The sequence below is a fragment of the Scyliorhinus canicula genome, chromosome 8 (assembly GCF_902713615.1).
Source record: "Scyliorhinus canicula chromosome 8, sScyCan1.1, whole genome shotgun sequence".
NCBI lineage: Eukaryota > Metazoa > Chordata > Chondrichthyes > Carcharhiniformes > Scyliorhinidae > Scyliorhinus > Scyliorhinus canicula.
The window spans coordinates 171,084,448-171,105,350 of record NC_052153.1 but is presented as its reverse complement, the minus strand read 5'-3'; the positions used below and the strand labels follow the sequence as shown (position 1 = coordinate 171,105,350).

The following is a 20,903-nucleotide window of genomic DNA, read 5'->3' as shown; positions in this document are numbered from 1 at the left end:
CAAAAGGGCAACAGACCTTGGGCTGTTGCTGCTCAATGTTGAAATTAGTTTCCAGGCAAGACCCACACATGAATCAAAGTGAAAGAGGGGGGAAATCCTCCAAATTAAAAGCGTACATTTGACCAGAATGATTCGTTGGCGAGGCAGACTTGCCAGGTCAGCCTCAGCTCTCATTACCCTCATTATCATCGCTGCATCTGTATCTGAAGTATAAGTCCAGTCGCTTGGGAATTTAGGTTAAAAGCGCCATCTATTCTGTTAAACACAGCGCTGTCTCACTTTACGACGGAATAATTTGGTGATAGCGGTTTGGCATTCTTATAACAAAAGCCCTCTGCAAACTGTGGCAAAACCGGGCGGAAGATTGATGGGGCTAACTGCACCTTAATCATTTGTGGATCAGTTCACTCTTCATGAACTTGACCCATTAAAGGTTCCCTCCGACAGTAAAATAGCATTCAGTCCTCCGCAGTGAAATCTTATCCCCCGCCCCCCCCAAAGCTCAGTCCCCAGGACCCTGCAGTCAATGGGCTCAGTGTCTGTGTGGGGAGGGAGGTGAGGCTGTCAGCCGATCTACAGAAACTGTACATTGTCAGCATTGCAACTCACCTTCCTTCTTAACCCTTTCAGGGAGGGTCATGTCACTGGCTTTGCATAAACAGCAAGTACAATTTGCCACGTGGGGGTGGGGGGAGGGGAGGGGAGGGAGTATTTGTTTCATGGTAGTGTTGTGTTCTTTCACGTTGTGTGTATCGCACATCAAAAGTTTCCTCCTTGTCCCCACAAGACGTTTGACTGCAGGAGACTGGAGTACAATGCATTGCTTTTTTAAAAACAGATCCAATTAAGGGGCAATTTAGCGTGGCCAATCCACCTACCCTGCACATCTTTGGGTTGTGGGAGTGAGACCCACACTGACATGAGGAGACTGTGCAAACTCCACACCATCACCGAGGATCGGGATCGAACCCGGGTTCTCGGAACCGCGAGGCAGCAGTGCTAACCTCTTCGCCACCGCGCCGCACGCCCTACAATGCATTGTTGAAGGTGGCAAGGACTTGAGTTTCTAACATGATCAACATTCAAAGAAATGTAAAAATTGGATCCAGATTTAGGGTGCTTAATATGTAAATGTCTAGAATTCCAAAGTGATCAATTTCTTGATGAAAAGCGATTTCTTTTTAAAAAAAGAACAAGCAGTGACTGTACTGTGCATGACCTCAGAATGTGTCAGTGCTTCTCAGCCAATGAAGCACCTTTGAAGTGTATTTATTGTTGTAATGTGGAAAATACAAGTCAGTTTGTCCACAGCAAGGTCTCTCAGACAGCAATGCCATCATTTGACATTATGATAAATTATAATGTCAGATATATAACATGATGTAGTTGATCATCAAATCTGTTTTAACTGTTGATGAAAGAATAAATGTTGACCAGGCCACTGAGGAGAGCTCTCCTCTTCTGTGTAGGAATAGCGATTCTATGCTGTAGAGGAATCGAGAATGGCCTCCTCATGCTTCTATTTTCAATGTTTCTATGTTTCTTTGAAATTGTGCCTCATGCTTTTATAGCTCCCCCTGAGCAGGCAGAGGAAGCGCCAGTTTAATGTTTCATTCTGACGGCAATCTCAACTGCAGCCGGAATTTATATTGAGCCTTTAACATAATAAAATGCCCCAATGTGCTACATTCACCTGAGGAAGGAGCAGTGCTTCGAAAGCTAGTGTTTGAAACAAACCTGTTGGATTTTAACCTGGTGTTGTAAGACTTCTTACTGTGCTCACCCCAGTCCAACGCCGGCATCTCCACATCAGTGCTACATAGAGGCATTCCATAGAATCCATGGAATCGCTACAGTGCAGAAGGAGGCCATTCAGCCCATCGAGACTGCACTGACCCTCCAAAAGTGCACTCTACTTAGGCCCACTCCCCCACCATATCCCCGTAAGCCCGTAACCCCAACTTAACCTGCACATCTTTGGACACTGAGGGGTAATTTAGCACAGCCAATCCACCCAACCTGCACATCTTTGGATGTGGGAGGAAACTGGAGCATGTGGAGGAAGCCCACACATACGCAGGAGAACATATAAACTCCGCCAGTGGGTCTAACTATAGCAGTGGGGAAACTACTGGAAACAATTCTGAGGGACAGAATTAATCTCCACTTGGAGAGACAAGGATTGATCAAGGATAGGGTCAGCATTGTTTTGTCAAAAGGAGATCATGTCTTCTAAATTTGAATGAATTTTTTGAGGAGGTGACTGGGTGTGTAGATGAGGGGTAGTGCGGTTGGACTTTAGTAAGGCTAAAGGTCCCACATGGGAGGCTGATGAAGAAGGCAAGGCCCCATGCGAAGAAGGGCAATTTGGCAAACTGGATCCAAAACTCGGTTCGTCATATGAGGCAGAGGGTGATGGTTGAAGGTTGCTTTTGTTACTGGAGCCTGTGTCCAGTGATGTTCTAGCAGGGATCGGTGCTGAGTCCCTTGTTGTTTGTAGTATACGTCATGATCTGGATATGAATGCAGGAGGTATGATTAATAAGTTTGCATCTGACACAAAAGTTGGTGGTGTAGTAAATAGTGAGGAGCAAGGCCTTAGATTACAGGACCATATAGACAGGCTGGTTAGAAGGGCAGAGTATGGCAAATGGAATTGACCCATGAAAAGTGTGACGTAATGCATTTTGGGAGGACGAACAAGGCAAGAGAATATACAATGAATGGTCAGACCCCAGGAAGTACAGAGGATCAAAGGGACTTTGGTGTGCAGGTTCGCAGATCTCTGAAGACAGCAGGACAGCTAAGTAAGGTGGTTAACAAAGTCAATGGGATTCTTGCCTTTATTAGCTAGGTCTGGAATATAAGAGCCGGGTGGTTACCCTGGAGCTTTATGAAACGCTGGTTAGGCCCCAGCTGGAATACTGTGTGCCAGTCTGGTCACCATACTTATAGAAAGGAACTGATTGGGGACGGCAAGGTGGTGCAGTGGTTAGCACTGCTGCTTCACGGCACCGAGATCCTGGATTTGATCCCGGCCCCGGGTCGCTGTTTGTGTGGAATTTGCACATTCTTTATGTGTCTGCATGGGTTTCACCCCCACAAGGATGCGCAGGGTAGGTGGAATGGCCACACTAAATAATTGCCCCTTGATTGGAATTTTTTTTTAAAACAGGTCAAAGGCATATGGGGAACAGGCAGGGAGGTGGATCTGAGACCAGGAAGAGATCAGCCATGATCTGATTGAACGACGGAGCTGGCTCAAAAGGACTGAATTGCCTACTTCTGATCCAGGTTTAGCACAGTGGGCTAAACAGCTGGCTTGTAATGCAGAACAAGGCCAGCAATGTGGGTTCAATTTTATTATTATTATTATAATTCCTATGTTCCTTTATCTGGCCTCCTCTTAAATGCATTTGTGTAATTTTGCCTCAGCTACTCCTTGTGGTAGTGTGTTCCATATTGTTACCACTTTTTGGGTAAGGATGGTTTTCTCAATTCTTTGTTGGTTTGATTAGTGACTGCCTCATTTTAATTTACTGGGATCAGAAGTATAACCCTGCACATCTTTGGGTTGTGAAGGACAGCACGGTGGCTCAGTGGTTAGCACTGCTGCCTCACGGCGCCGAGGTCCCAGGTTCGATCCCGGCTCTGGGTCACTGTCCGTGTGGAGTTTGCTCATTCTCCCCGTGTTTGCGTGGATTTCGCCCCCACAACCCACAGATGTGCAGGGTAGGTGGATTGGCCACGCTAAATTGCCCCTTAATTGGAAAAAAACTAATTAGGCACTCAAATTTATTTTTTTAATCTTTGGGTTGTGGGAGTGAGCCCCACGCAGACACGGGGAGAATGTGCAAACTACACATGGACAATGACCTGGGTCTGGGATCGAACTCGGTCTTCAGCGCTGAGGCAGCAGTGCTAACCACTACGCCGCTGCGCCGCTCTTGACCAGTTTTTAAAATCAGAAATATATCTATCTCCTTCTATGGGTGGCACGGTAGCACAGTGGGTAGCACTGTTGCTTCACAGTGCCAGGGACCCGGGTTCAATTCCGCACTGTCATGGAGAGTCTGCACGTTCTCCCCGTGTCTGCGTGTGTTTCCTCCAGGTGCTCTGGTTTCCTCCCACGAGTCCTGAAAGATGTGCTTTTTAGGTGAATTAGACAGTCTGAATTCTCCCTCAGTGTACCCGAACAGGTTCCGGAGTGTGGTGACTAGGGGATTTTCACAGTAACGTCATTGCATTATTAATCTAAGCCTACTTATGACACTAATAAAGGTTATTATTATTGAAATCATTGAATGATTCAGACCCCACCCGCAATATGCAAGTTCCACAAATTTGCCACCCTCTGCGAGAAGTAGTTCCTCCTCATCTCATTTTTAAATCTACCACCTTTCAAACTACATCCGTGACCTCTCGTTCTGCATATACACTGTATATACACAGTGGAGAAAACAATCGAAGGATATACTGACATGATTAAATGAAGACAGATGTGAGGAGGCTCGTGTGTGTATATATTTATATAGATATATGTGCTGTACATATGGTGCAAGGGTGGCAAATAGGGACTTCATCAAGTATTAACTATTACAATCAAATAAATTCATAAGAAATCAGGCAGGAGGACCAGAAATTTAAACTAATGAAAATTAAATATAAAGAAGACATATTATGAAAAGAAGTAGGTTTTTCCACCCCTCAAGCCTATTGTTTGTCATTCAGAGAACTTGTGACTGATTTTACCTCAACTCCATTCACCTGCCATTGTGCCACGCTCCTCGATTTGGGCGGCATGGTGACATAGTGGTTAGCACTGCTGCCTCACAGCGCCAGGGACCCGGGTTCAATTCCGACCTCGGGTGACTGTGTGGAGTTTGCACATTCTCTCTGTGTCTGCGTGGGTTTCCTCCGGGTGCTCAGGTTTCCTCCCACAGTCCAAAAATGTGCAGGTTACCTACTTGGGCTGTGCTAAATTGCCCTTTAGTATGTCCAAGAGTGAGATGGAGTTACAGGGGTGAGGCGGGAGAGTGGGCGTCTGCGGTTTTGGAGGTTCAGTGCACACTCAATGGGCTGAATGGCCTCCTTTTGCACTGTAGAGATTCTATGATTCTATGATATGCTTAATGAATAAATATTTGTTGATTGCCATGGTGAATATTTTGATTGAACCAGGAGCTACCACATTTGATTTGATTTGATGTACCGAAGTACATGTACATGTACATGTACCGAAGTACAGTGAAAAGTATGTACGGTACAGTATGTACATAGCAGACAAGAAGAGTAATCAACAGAGAACATTGACACATGGTACATCGACAAACAGTGATTGGTAACAGTATGGAACAAGGGGCTAAACAAAGGAAATACATGAGCAAGAGCAGCATAGGGCGTCGTGAATAGTGTTCTTACAGAGAGCAGATCAGTCCGAGGGGGAGTCGTTGAGGAGTCTTGAAGCTGTGGGGAAGAAGCTGTTCCTATGTCTGGATGTGCGGGTCTTCAGACTCCTGTACCTCTGTACATTTTGGGGTAAGGTGTCCACTCCCCTTTGTGTGGAATAGGTTATTTCTGACCATGGCCCATCTCCAGTTTTTAAGATTATGGCCCAATGTTTTGGAATTTACTGACAGGTCACTAATGATTGGAGCACTCTGCCAGCCATCGTTTTGAAGAACAGGTCCAGGTCAGGAAAATGCAGCAAATTCAAATTGGGTGAGGTGAGCCATCATCTAGCTCTTCAATCTTTCCCTGTCCTCCCTTTTCTTTTCCCACATTCCATAAATCTCCCCAACTTCAATCTTAGCTGTGAAAACTAAGACGGTGCATCATGGATATGATGCATCATGGAAATAATGATCTGGAATTTTTTTTTAAATTTCAGGCATTTCAATTTCACCCGAAAACCAGCTTGAAAGCTAAACACTTTGCAAATCTAACTACATTCTCGGACCACTGCTCTTTGGCTACACTTACTTTACTTGGGTTCATTTAAAACAAAAGGATAACGTTAAGGATGGTGCCTTGGGATTGTTCTGAACTTCACAGGCTGTCGAAATTGTTTGGAGCTGAGCGTTTTAATCCGTTAAAAAGAACAATCTTGGTTTTCTGCATCAGGGAGCTCATTATCTTTACCAAATAGCTTTGTTTGAGCACCACGCTATTGGCAGCGGGTATTCAGAAACCGGCACCATGGTACAGCAAATGAGAATCACATTCACAATGAAAATTCTAGTTAAAGACCATTTCAGATTGTAATTCCAAAGCAACAGCTGAGAAAACCTGCACAGATCACATTCATCAAATACTAAAATAATCTCAACTGATGGTTGTGCCAGTGACTTGTGTGAAGGTGACATTATTTTTCGCTCCTTCCCCTGAATTTTCTGCAGTTATTTTGAATTACCTGTAAAATATCTCTCTTTAGCTCGAAAGTTATTTGGCAAAAAAAAACCTTGACGGGCTTGCTAGTTCTGACACAGAACCGAATCGGACCTGATGGGCCAAATGGTCACCTTTGCTGCAGTAACTATTATGTGTTCACAAAAGCTTGAGGGTTAGTGGGTGAGTTAGAATGAGTGAGTGAATGAGTGAGGGTGAGTGATTGAGGGTGAGTAAGTGAATCAGAGTGTGAGTAAGTAAATGCGAGTGTGAGTGTATGAGGGCAAGTTAGTGAGGGTTAGTGAGGATGAATGAGTGAGGATTAGTGAGTGAGTGAGGGTGAGTGAATGAGGGTGAGTGAGGGTTAATGTGTGAGTGAGGATTAGTGAGTGAGTGAGGATTAGTGAGTGAGTGGGGATTAGTGAGTGGGTGAGGGTTAGTGTGTTAGGGTGTAAGTGAGTGAGGGTGTGAGTGAGTGAAGATTAGTGATTGAGTGAGGGTCAGTGAGTGATTGAGGGTGTGTAAGTGAGGACGAATCAGGGCAGCACGGTGGCCTAGTGGTTAGCACAGCTGCCTCACGGCGCTGAGGTCCCAGGTTCGATCCCGGCTCTGGGTCACTGTCCGTGTGGAGTTTGCACATTCTCCCCGTGTCTGCGTGGGTTTCGCCCCCACAACCCAAAAAATGTGCAGAGTAGGTGGATTGGCCACACTAAATTGCCCCTTAATTGGAAAAAATAATTGGGTAATCTAAATTTATAAAAAAAAAGTGAGGACGAATGACTGAGTGAGGGCGAGTGACTAGTTGAGTGAGGTTGAGTAAATGAGGGCAAGTGATTGAGTGAGGATGAGTCAGAGTGTGAGTGACAGAGTGAGGGTGAGTGAGTGACAGTGAGAGTGGGGGCGAGTGTCTGAGTGTGAGAGTGAATGTGAGAATGAGGGTGTGAGTGACTCAGTGAGGGTGTGAGTGGCTGAGTGAGGGTGAATGAGTGTGAATGAGAGAGAGTGAATGAGTGAGGGTTAGTGCGTGTGTGAAGTGAGTGAGTGAGGGTGAGTGATTGCGGACAAATGAGGATGTGAGTGAGCAAGGGTGAGTAAGTGAGGGTTAATGAGTGAGTGAGGATTAGTGAATGAGGGTGACTGGGCGAGGATTAGTTGGTTATGGAGTGAGTAAGGGTGAGGGTGTGAGTGAGAGAGTATTAGTGAGTGAGTGACGGTTAGTTTGAGTGAGGTTGAGTGGGTGATTGAGGATGTGTGATTGAGAGTGAGTAACTGAATGAGGATGAGTGACTGAATGAGGGTGAGTGAGTGAGAGTGGTGGTGAGTGACTGAGTGAGTGAGGGTGAGTGAGTGAGTAAGAGTGAATGTGAGAGTGAGGGTGTGAGTGACTGATTGAGGTTGAGTGACTGAGTGAGAGTGAGGGTGTGAGTGACTCAGTGAGGGTGAGTGAAGGCATGAGTGACTGAGTAAGGGTGAGTGAGTGAGTGAGGATGTGTGTGAGGGATAGGAAATGAGTGAGGGTGAGTGAGGGTGTGAGTGACTGAGTGACAGTTAGTGTGTGAGTGGAGATGAGTGAGTGAGGGTGAGTGAGAAAGTGAGGGTAAGTAGGTGAGGTAATGAATGAATGAGGGTGAATGGATGAGTGAATGTGTGCAGGCATGTGTGTGACTTCGGGTGAATGAGTTTGAGTGGCTGAGGGGGAGTGAGGATGGGTGAGGTTTCCATGGGTAGAACAGACATCAAGGTGAGATTTCTCTGACTGCTGTGGTCTCTTCCATTTGACTCCGTCACCACCTCCTCTTCCTCTTCTCCATCTCCTCATTTTCCACTCTGCCACTTCCACATCCTTCTCTTCCTCCCCGCCACCTCCACCTCCTCACCTTCAGCAATATTTTGGCCGAGCAGGCACTTTGCCCATGTTATGGTGGATCCAGGCAGCCACCGTGTCAAAACCACATCCCTCCCTATTTCTTGTGTCTTGGAGTATGGCTCAACATATGGAAATTCTCCACGTATGGGCATGTTGCCTGTGCGCAAACAGAAATCAGAAATGAAACAATTAATGAACATGCATATAATCGAGTTTCATGTTGGAAATGGATATTTTTCCGGATTGCAAATCATACAGCAGTCACATTCTCATAAGCTTGAGGATGATAATTGTTCAGCTGCCCAAAACTCAAATATAAATCAAAGGTCTAAGGTCACATCAGAGCCTGAGTGTGACCCCGTTGGGGCAAGGGGCATGCATGATTACCTGTCCCCAAACTCGCTAGCTGACCACACCAAGGTTCCTTAGACAGTACTGTGGTGAATGTAACATAGTAATTCACACTGTATTTACCAATACTATTGTAAGCGCAGTAGCGTTATCCGACCACTAGGGGGAGTAGCTCTGGGAATGCTCAGGAGTTTGTACAGGGTTCCACCCTTGGCTCCGCCCATGACTCCTCCCCTTGACTGCTGTATAAATAACCGCGTCCAGGGCCAGCCTGCAGTTCATCGAGAGTTCAACGGGTAACAGGCTGGCTCTGTAGTAAGTAGATTAAAACCACTGTTCATATCTTAAACACGTGTCTCGTGAATTGATGGTTCCATCAAATACATTCCAAACCCATGTCCACTACACCGAGAAGGACAAGGGCAGCGGACACATGGGAACACCATCACTTTCAGGTTCACCTGGAGCCAATCAGCATCCGGACTCGACAATGTATCGCCGTTTCTTTGCTGTCGCTGGGTCAAAATCCTGGCCCTAACACCATTGTGTGTGTGTACCTACAGCATGGTAGCACAGTGGATAGCACTGTTGCTTCACAGCTCCAGGGTCCCAGGTTTGATTCCCTGTCTGTGAGGAGTCTGCACATTCTCCCTGTGTCTGCATGTGTTTCCTCCGGGTGCTCCGGTTTCCTCCCAGAAGTTGCAAAAGACGTGCTGTTAGGTAATTTGGACATTCTGAATGCTCCCTCTGTGTACTCGAACAGGCGCCGGAATGTGGCGACTAGAGGCTTTTCGCAGTAACATCATTGCAGCGATAATGTAAGCCTACTTGTGACAATAAATATTATTATTATTACACCACATGGACAGCAGCGGTTTGAGAATGTAGCTCCTCCACCACCTTCTCGAGGGCAATTATGGATGTGCAGTAAATAAATGCACACCCCATGAATGAATTTTTTTAAACAATCACAGCAGGACATTGCATAACTTCGACTGACAAAATCAGGGGTGAAATGCTTTCTGGCTGGTTTCTAGTTGGTTTCTAGTTACTCTGGTTGACCCCAGGTACATACCAGTCGTTCTGGCCAGCAGGATGTGCCCGCAGGGTTACAGCTGTTTTTTTGTCCAGCTGGGGGTTGAAATGATGAAGTAGTTGGTAGCTGAAAAGGTACAGATTTCGTTTGATCAGTTTTATAAAAGGGTTGATGTGATGTATAAATGATTATATAGCCACATACACACACTCGTATGTATAATATAGCTCAGCGTACATTGCTCACCATGTATTGAAGGGTCCGGAAATTATTAGGTTATCATTTTATTTTACCACAAAGAATGTTGAAATATGTGTGTGATTTTTAAAATATTGAGTGCTGGGATATTTGAGCTATAGGATAGTGAAGCAGATTTTTCTGTGCTATGGATGTTTTTAAAGGGCGGAACATTTCATAATATTATCGTTTCTATATTAATGGGCAGGAGTACTAAAAATACACTTTCAGAATTAACCAAACACCAATACCTTCCAAAATGCCGAGTGAGTAGTTGGGCTGGAGCTGGAAGGAATGTCCACAACATTTTAAAAGTGCTTCCTTCACCCTGTCCGAACCTCTCCACACATCCCCCTGCACCCCCCCCCCCCCCCCCCCCCCCCCTTTCCTCCTCTCCTTTCCACACTACCCCGGTACTTTACAAACCTGGAGGATCCCAGATTGTGGGCGGGATTATCACACTGTTGTTTGCGAGATCTTGCTATGCGTAAACAGGCTGCCGTGTTTTCTCATTACAAGAGTGACTACACTTTGGAACTACTCAATTGGCTGTAAAACACTTTGTGACATTCATGGTATGATGCTATATACTGGGTGGGATTTTGTACTCACCCCCCCCCCCGTGTTTTCCAACTACGGAGGCTGATCTTCTGGTTCCACCGCTTTAAATGAGGGTTCCCACTGTTTGTACCCTCCACCACCGGTGAACCCGCAGCCGGGGGGGGGGGGGGGGGGGGTCACTATCGGCAGGACCAGAAGACCCCGCCGATGACGCGTTTCAGGGTGCTGGAGAACTCAGCCCGTCGTTTGCCAACCTCAAACAAATGATTACAAAATTGAACAGCAGTCATCTGCACCTTAACACTTCTTTGGTATGCAACGTGGGGAGCCAAGCAACCTATCAAAATTTAAATAATGAGTCTTTCCCTACATCTTTGAGTTTCCGTGATTTTTCCTGTACCGTCTTTGCTTTTCCATTTATCTTTCTCCTCTGCCCCTGTGGTACTTGGTTCAAAGTTATTTCGGTGATTAGCGAATGTGTTATTGAAGTCTTGCATGTTTCAAAAGTAGATTTTTGTGTGCTGTTGTGAAAATAAATTGAAAGGAAAATGCTACGCAACTGAAACAAAAATAAAATATACTGGGGATGCACTGAAGGTCAGTTAGCTTCTATAAAAATAACCTTCTGTTGAGCATATTGGTTCATTGGAATTGGGAACATTTTATTTTTTTCATGAAGGTTAATCATTCCTTTTTATTTCTTCATAATCTTTTGTATATTTCTTTCTCCCAGTTATTTCCCTGAGTCACCTCAATTTCCATATGCTGTGCGCCCTAGATTCTATGGGAAATAAAATAAATCTTTGATGCTGGTAGCAAATAAAGTTAGTAACAGCGCATCACGTGTCACGTGTCACCCTGCATAGGGTCAGCACAATGACACATTTCTCAAATTTGCTGAGAGCCTCGAAACATTTTGAATACTTGGGTGGGCAGTGACGGCAGAGGGCTGTGCAATATTTTTTACCACACCAATAAGTTAGGAACGTACGAATTAGGAGCAGAAGTAGGCAATTCAGCCCTTAAAGCTTGCTCCGCCATTCAATCAGATCAAATCCACCTCTCGAGTTGTCCATATCCCTTTAACCCATTTTAAAAATTAGAAATATATCGATCTCTTTCTTGAAACCATTTAATGACTCAGATTCCACCGCACTATGGGGCAGCGAGTTCCACAAATTCATCATCCTCTGCGAGAAGTAGTCCCTCCTCATCTCAGTTCGAAATCCAGGGCATCTATATCTGTGGACTCTCATTCTGGATTGCCCTACAAGGGGGAACATTGAGTCTACGTTTACTTTATCAATCCCTTTTAGTATTTTATATACCTTGACCAGATCCCCTCTCATCCTTCTAAATTCCAGCGAGTATAAGCCCAAACTGTTTAATCTCTCTTCATACATTAACCCTTTCATCTCCGGAGTCAATCTGGTGAACCTCTCCTGAACTGCCTCCAATGCGACCAAAGCCTTCCTCAAATAAGGAGACACAATACTCCAGATGTGGGCCGGGATTCTCCCCTACCCGGTGGGGCGGGGGGGTCCCGGCGTAGCGGAGTGGCACCAACCACTCCGGCGTCAGGCCTGCCCAAAGGTGCGGAATTCTCTGCACCTTTGGGGGCTAGGCCCGCGCCGGAGTGGTTGGCGCTACGCCAACTGGTGCCAAAACCGGCGCCAACGGCCTTTGACGCCCGCCGCCCGGCATTGGGGCTGGCCGAAAGGCCTTCGCCGGTTTGCGCATGCGCCGGTGCGTCAGCTGCCACTGACGTCACCACCGGCGCATGCGCAGTAGGGGGGTTCTCTTCCGCCTCCGCGGTGGTGGAGGCCTTGGGGGGCGACCCTGCGGGGGTCGGAGAATTTTGCCCGTGGTCTGACCAGCACCTTATAAAATTGCAACAATACCTCTCTACTTGTAGAGTCCAGTCCTTTTACCACAAGGGGCTCTTGAGGCATATGCTGTGAGTGTTGAAAATGGAATTGTGTAAGTATATTGAAACGAAGAGTATAAATGGTCATGTGAGGGAGGTGGAAAGCAAGGAAATGAGGCCTGAGTCAATGGCTGTGGCACAGATTTACATCCAAACTATAATTCCTTTGATATGGTTCAATGGTTGGTAAAAAATGAAAGTTGAACAGAGTCCCAGATCTTCTGAATTATTTTGACTTCTTTATGAATTTGCACAACATCAATTATTAAGGACAGACTAACCAAAATGGGAAAGTTAACAATTTATCGTTGGTGGTCAGTTTTAATTTTTAATGCACCCAACAGGCAGGCTGAGATTGATGAACCAAACCCCGTGGACCTGTGAGGGGATTGAGCTGGTTGAACAGAAAAGCACACACAATTGAACAGCAAGCTTTCGAACTGCTGGAAGTCAGGTAAGTCTCTGTGCCTGTTTTACTCCTCTGAACGTCTTCATACAGGAAAATGCTACACTTTACATCGCTCCACATGCAAGCAGTGACCATTTGCATGGGTTTGCATGAAAATCATAGATTGTTGTCAACATAAAAGCAAACTGAGGATGTCAGATGCGGGCAAATCTGAAAGAAAGGCTGGAAGTGCTGGGGACAGTCAGCTGGGCAGTCAGCATCTGTGGAAAGAATGGAGAAGTTAGCATTTCAGGTGTTGAGATTTTGTTAGAACTGCCATCAATTAGTCGTTGATGTCATTACTGTAGTCAGCTGGGCAGCGCGGTGGCCTAGTGGTTAGCACAACCGCCTCACGGCGCTGAGGTCCCAGGTTCGATCCCGGCTCTGGGTCACTGTCCGTGTGGAGTTTGCACATTCTCCCCGTGTCTGCGTGGGTTTCGCCCCCACAACCCAAAAATGTGCAGAGTAGGTGGATTGGCCACTCTAAATTGTCCCTTAATTGGAAAAAATAATTGGGTAATCTAAATTTAAAAAAAAAAAAGAAAAAAAAAAAAAAATTACTGTAGTCAGCTTGAACATTGGATGATTGCCTCCCTGTCTTGTAGGCACTGCCTATAAATTGGACCTCATCAGTACAGTAGTTTCCTGTTGATTTCAATCAACAATTTTTGGGCTACATACATTAATCTCCCCATTTTCTTTAAAAAGGCTGTCCTGATTTGGGAGCATTTTACACTCATCAAAACCTACAGTATCAGAGAAGGCTATTCGACAGGCCATGCCTGTACTGACCTTTGAACTTAGGCCCCACATCCTCCTCCTATTCTGATATTCCTGTGATTCTAAAATGTCTTGCCATTTCTGCAACAAGGCTTTTTAAATCTTAAAACCATACGACGATTGCAGCATAAAACGGAGGCCATTGGGTTTGTTGAGTCCATGCCAGCTCTCTGCAAGTGCAGTTCAGATGCCCACATCCTTGCCCTTTCCCGGGTGACACGATGGTGCCATGTCTAGCCTGCTGCCTCATGGCGCTGATGACCCAGGTTTGAAACCGGCCCCGGGTCATTTCTGTGTGGCGTTTGCATATTCTCCCCGTGTCTGCGTGAGTCTCACCCCCCACAACCCAAAACGATGTGCAGAGTATGTGGATTGGCCACGCTAAATTTTTTTATTTCTAAATTTAATGTACCCAATTCATTTTTTTCAATTAAGCGGCAATTTAGCGTGGCCAATCCACCTACCCTCCACATCTTTGGGTTGTGGGGGTGAAACGCACGCAAACACAGGGAGAATGTGCAAACTCCACACGGACGGTGACCCAGAGCCGGGATCGAACCTGGGTCCTCAGCGCCGTGAGGCAGCAGAGCTAACCACTGCACCACCGTGCAGCTCTTTGGCCACGCTAAATTGCCCCTTAATTGCGGAAAAAAGAATTGGGTACTCTAAAGTTATGAAAAAAAACATCCTTGCCCTTTCTGCATTATTCAGCACATTTATTTTTGCCTGCGGGTGCTTATTCAATTCCCCTGGAAAGCTGCAATTGCAGGCTTCCTCCACCAAACCCTCAAACAGTGCTTCCAGATCCTGACCACTCGCTGCATTAAAGAAGTTTTCTTCATGTTGCGTTTGGTCCTTTTGCCTTTCACCTGAAATCTGTGTCTTCCCGTTCTTGGCCCCTCTGCCACTGGGAACAGTTTCTTCCTGTCTGCTCTGTCTAGAGCGCCCTGACTTTGAACACCTCTATTAAACCTCCTCTCAGGAGACCAACCACAGCATTTCCAATCTGTAGCTGAACTCTCTGATCCCTGGAACCATTCTGGTAAATCATTTTTGCACCCTTTGATTAAAGGAAAATGAGACAAGTCATACTTAGCTGCAAGTTTTGTGCTGTACAGGTAATGCCTTCTGATTTAATATACCTATTGACATTGGATCTTTGAAATTGAATGTTTCAGATATTGTGCACTAACGAAGCCCAATCAATCACCCTAGGAGGTTTTACTCGGGCGCATGTGAATGGTGCTCATTTAAGAATTAATTCTTTTTGTTCAGCACATGATGAAAATGATTTGCCCGGCAATTATCACCACACATTTTACTTTGTGCTCAAAAGTAAATAGAATGTGCTGTCAAGCCTGTTGAAATAATTCAGCTTTGGAGGAAATGGTTAACCTGTATCGGTATGCTGATTAATGGACTTGCCATTAAGCCGGCCTGTGTGGTACAGTCGTGGTGAAGTGACAAACCAGACACATTTTTGATCTGGTTGCTCTCATCCTGTTCTACAAAAGGGCTTTCTGTGTTGCTGTAATTAAAAACAAGCACTGTAATTTATGTTGAGGTTTCAATTTATTAAGCTGGTAACAGACTTACACTGGTTCTACAGTGTGATGAGAGCGACCCTACATTCTGTGTGTTGTTCGCTGTGCAAAACATTAAAAGCATCGTTCTCTGGAACCCCATTTCAATTCGGAGTCACCAGCCTTCGTCAATAACTCATGTCCCGAAGCTGATGGCTGTTTTTGGGCTACACAATTCCAGAGGCCCCCGAAAAAGCAAGTGGCCATTCTTCTTGTGAACCTAGCATCTGGGTGTTGCCAGTGTGTTCAAGAATGGAAGGGCATTAGACCCGTGTCAGTTCTGTCCTCATAGTTAGGGCGGTACAGTGACGCCGAGGTTAGCACTGCTGCCTCAGGGCGCCGAGGACCCAGGTTCAATCCCAGCCCCTGCCCGTGTGGAGTTTGCACATTGAAATGAAAATTGCTTATTGTCACAAGTAGGCTTCAAATGAAGTTACTGTGAAAAGCTCCTCGTCGCCACATTCCGGCGCCTGTTCGGGGAGGATGGTGCGGGAATTGAACCGTGCTGCTGGCCTGCCTTGGTCTGCTTTCAAAGCCAGTGATTTAGCCCTGTGCCCCATAGACATCCTCCCCATGTCTGCGGGGGTCTCACCCCCACAACCCAAAGAGATGTGCAGGGTAGGTGGATTGGCCACGTTAAATTGCCCCTTAATTGGAAAACAATTTTTAAAAATAAAAAGCTCTGTCCTCATATTCCGCATATAAAATAGAATCACAGAACAGTTACAATGGGTGGCAGGGTGGCACAGTGGTTAGCACAGTTGTTTCACAGCACCTGGGTCCCATTTGGGACCCGTTTGGGTCAATGTCTGTGCGGAGTCTGCACGTTCTCCCAATGTCTGCATGGGTTTCCTCCGGGTGCTCCGGTTTCCTCCCACAAGATCTGAAGTACATGGGGCGGGATTCTCCCAGCCCTGGGCCGGGCGGGAGAATCCCCGCGACCGGGCTACACCGTCCCAACGCCGGCACGTGATTCTCCGCAGAGAACAGCCGCAGTTTCTCTAGTCTATCCACATAACAGAAAGTCCTAATCCCTTGAACCATTCTCGCAAATCTTTCCCGCACCCCCTCTGATAAATACCTTTACAAAAGAGGGATGCCCAGAATTGGACATTTGTGTTTTTCCAGCAAGAATCACTGGAGTTATCGGGAGTAGGAATATTGATTGATCAATTACTTTGATTTGTTCATATCATTCGAGAGTTGCTGAAGCATTTGTGTTACCTCATGGTTAAGGTCAGCCAAGCCAATACAGACTGGGAATTATGCCCTGCAGCTAGATGATCTCTACGCCTCAGCAGCACGCTGAACAGTGCAATTTATACACCAAGGTATTGAGAGAGCTCTCTTTGGTGGTTTAATGTGCCTGATCATTTGTTTGAATAATTGGTAGCAGATTCAATTGTGTGCAAAGTGAAGGCTGGTTAATTAAAAACAGTGCAGGTAAAGACACTGATTATTTCTGCGGAAGTGTTATTTGTGGCAACAGTTTGAAACCAGTGTGTCCGGGCACGTCAGCTGAAAATACTGACTAGGTGGCTGTTATCAGCAAGGTGTTAAACCATTCACTGGAAATGAAGCATCCTTAGCCTCAAGCCTGACACTGATTCACCACAATCTGACAAAGCGCATAGTTTCAGGGGCCCCATCATTAATCACAAAAACATTTTAAATGCACGCCTAGAATATGTGTCCTTCTGTACGACTCCAATGGACCACCTAGTGTTTGTTGCACCGACGGGGAGGAATAAAAAGATTGTGTCCTGCGTACAGTCGCTCTGAAATTCCCAAGGGCGGGGTGGGGGTTGAGGGGGTGTCCTGGAGGTACTCTGGCAAATCTTCCTCTGGAATCAGGCTGGGGAGGCCATATGGGATTTTGATGGGTGTAAGGCCGACCACGTTTTCGGGCCTGAACTTAACTGTCACAGTCACCATGTTAAGGAAAAGTCAACAATGTACTTGTGTGCCTCAGTCTTGAGCTCTTGCACATCAAGGTTTGAAACTGTCTGATAAGCTTGTCCTATGGATTAATTTCAAACAGTCCTCGGCTTTAATTAAAAATCAGATGACAAGTCACTATGTCCCTCAATCCTGTACAAATACCAACTACCTTTGGTGATAAATCAATTAAGGTAGCACAATTTCTTTGGATGTCATCATGCATAATTTTGTTATTAATCAACACCATCTGTTCCTTGCGATCGCAAACACTTCATTTTCTCATTGCTGGCCATCCCATGTCTTTCCACACTTGAATATTAAAGGTCTGCTCCAGCAAGTGCTGAGAAATCAACATTAAAAATTTACCAGCAATTAAAGGATGATTACATCATTTAAGTGGTATGTATGTGTTAAACCTAGCATTCTAATCTCAAGAGTGTGTCGTTTCTGTTTTAATAATTAGATGATAATGAGGGGAAATAAAAGGCAGCCATCAGCAAAGGATTCAGGTTCGGGTGTACGGAGCAACATTGAACCGTGTGCATTGCATATTGCACATGTAAGTTTAGAAGAGAGATGCAGCTTGATCAGTAAGGCTTTATTAATCAGAACCTGTCCCTTTTGTTCATTGTCTGTGAGTGCGTGGAAGAGAGTGAGAAGGAATGCTGTGTCAGGAAGTATCACTTACTCTGCATAAAAATGGAGTTTAGCATTGATCTTATTTAGCAATAGCTTGTCCTGTATCGATGTTTTTAAAAAAGCTATTAACTTGTGCCTTGTCTTATTCAATTGCTGTTTCCCAAAGGTGCTGATTCATACTGGGTTATAGAGCTGCAGGCAGCCCACCCCCTCCGCCCGTCTCCCCCAAAAGTGTCTGAGTTAGTTGACCATTTCCATGTATTTGTTAAGCCCAGCATCAGCTACAGACATTTTCGACAGCCATTCAGGCACAGTGCGCATGGCTGTAAAGGCTCAAATGCGGTCTCTCCACACATTTATTTACATATACACAATTTCCAGCAGGAGTGGCAATCAAGAGTGGCAACCCCAGTTTGTGTTTGGATTAAAATGCAATCATGGACGAAAGATCCAGCCTGCCCTGTGGTAGCCATGTCACCTGCCGTAGTCACATGACCTCTGCCATGAGGCACTGACGTTCTGACCCATAGACCACAATCAGTAAGAATAAACAACACCTCCTCCACAATAGTCCTCCGTACCGGTACCCCACAAGGCTGCATACTTAGCTCCCTACTATACTCCCTGTACACACATGACTGTATGGCAAAATTTGGTTCCAACTCCATCTACAAGTTTGCTGGTGACACGACCATAGTGGGCCGGATCTCGAATAACGACGAGTCAGAATACAGGAGGGAGGCAGAGAACCTAGTGGAGTGGTGTAGCAACAATAATCTATCCCTCAATGCCAGCAAAACTAAAGCGCTGGTCATTGACTTCAGGGAGCAAAGTGCTGTACGTACACACCCCTGTCAGCATCAACAGGCCGAGGTGGAGATGGTTAGCTGCTTCAAATTCCTCGGGGTGCACATCTCCAAAAATCTGTCCTGGTCCACCCACGTCGATGCTATCACCAAGAAAGCACAACAGTGCCTACACGTTTTTCAGGAAACTAAGGAAATTCAGCATGTCCACATTAACCCTTACCAACATTTACAGATGCACCACAGAAAGCATCCTATCTGGCTGTCTGGTATGGCAACTGCTCGGCTCAAGACCGCAGGAAACTTCAGAGAGTCGTGAACACCGCCCAGTCCATCACACGAACCTGCCTCCCATCCATTGATTCCATCTATACATCTCGCTGCCTGGGGAAAACGGGGCAGCATAATCAAAGACCCCTCCCACCTGGCTTACTCACTCTTCCAACTTCTTCCATCGGGCAGAAGATACAGAAGTCTGATAACACGCACAAACAGACTCAAAAATAGCTTCTTCCCCGCTGTTACCAGACTCCTAAATAACCCTCTTCTGGACTGACCTGATTAACACAACACCCCTGTATGCTTCACCCGATGCCGGAGTTTATGTAGTTACATTATGTACCTTGTGTTTCCCTATTGTGTATTTTCTTTTCTTTTCTTTTCATGCACTAAATGATCTGTTGAACTGCTCGCTGAAAAATCCTTTTCACTGTACCTCGGTACACGTGACAATAAACAAAATCCAAATCCAAATGACTGGAAGCAGCCATGTCACATTCAGTTCACAAAGATAGAGTACAACAAACACTTTAACCTTTGAGCTCATAACAGTGTATTTTCCCCTTTGCACTACACTGGGGCACAGCAGCCAATCGTATTAAGACCATAAGACATAGGAACAGAATTAGGCCACTCGGCCCATCGAGTCTGCTCTGTCATTCAATCATGGGTGATATTTTTCTCATCCCCATTCTCCTGCCTTCGCCCCATAACCCCTGATTCCCTCATTCATCAAAAACCTAGCTATCTCTGTCTTAAAGACACTCAGTGATTTGGCCTCCACAGCCTTCTGCGGCAAAGAGTTCCACAGATTCACTACCCTCTGGCTGAAGAAATTCCTCCTAATCTCTGCTTTAAAGGATTGCCTCTTTAGTCTGAGATGGTGTCCTCTGCTTCTAGTTTTTCCTATAAGTTTTCCTCACCACGTCCACTCTATCCAGGCCAAGCTGTATCCTGTAAGTTTCAATAAGATACCTCCTTATCCTTCTAAACTCCAACGAGTGCAGACCCAGAGTCCTCAACCGTTCCTCATACGACAAGCTCTTCATTCCACGGATCATTCTTGTGAACCTCCTCTTGACTCCTTCCAAGGCCATCACATCCTTCCACAATACTCCAAATGGGGTCTGGCCAGAGCCTTGCATGACCTCAGAAGTATAGCCATGGTCTTGTATTCTAGCCCTCTCGACATGAATGCTAACATTGCATTTGCCTTCCTAACTGCCGACTGAACCTGCATGTTACCTTTAAGAGAATCATGAACAAGGACTCCCAAGTCCCTTTGTGCTTCTGATTTCCTAAGCATCTTCCCATTTAGAAAATAGTCTATGTCTCCATTTCTCCTTCTAAAGTGCATAACCTCACATTTTTACACATTGTATTCCATCTGCCACTTCTTTGTACATTCTCCTAGCCTGTCCAAGCCCTTCTACAGCCCACCTGCTTCCTCAATACTACCTGCCCCTCTACAGGTCTTTGTATCATCTGCAAACTTAGCAACAGTGCCTTCAGTTCCTTCCTCCAGATCATTAATGTATATTGTGAAAAGTTGTGGTCCCAGCACCGACCCCTGAGGTACACGACTAGTCACCGGCTGCCATCCTGAAAAAGGACTCCTTTATCCCCACTCTCTACCTTCTGCCAGACAGCCAATCCATGCTAGGATCTTACCCTTAACACCATGGGCTCTTAACTTATTTAACAGTCTCCTATGCAACACCTTAGATCATAGATCATAGAATTTACAGTGCAGAAGGAGGCCATTTGGCCCATCGAGTCTGCACCGGCTCTTGGAAAGAGCACCCTACCCAATTTCAACACCTCCACCCTATCCCAATAACCCAGTAACCCCACCCAACACTAAGGGCAATTTTGGACACTAAGGGCAATTTATCATGGCCAATCCACCTAACCTTTTTTTTTTAAATTTAGATTACCCAATTATTTTTTCCAATTAAGGGGCAGTTTAGCGTGGCCAATCCACCTACTCTGCACATTTTTGGGTTGTGGGGGCGAAACCCACGCAGACACGGGGAGAATATGCAAACTCCACACGGACAG

At 45.7% G+C, this 20,903-nt stretch overlaps 1 protein-coding gene across 20 annotated transcripts in view; it reads left to right on the top strand.

Moving 5' to 3' along the window:
• Positions 1 to 20,903, top strand: part of tenm3 (teneurin transmembrane protein 3) — a 4,148,867-nt gene that overhangs the window by 3,295,423 nt on the left and 832,541 nt on the right. For all 20 annotated transcript variants that reach the window (XM_038805737.1, XM_038805738.1, XM_038805732.1 and 17 more), the window contains one exon: positions 12,711 to 12,820. The gene's annotated coding sequence lies outside the window, so the exon portion shown is untranslated. The remainder of the gene's footprint in view (positions 1 to 12,710; positions 12,821 to 20,903) is intronic.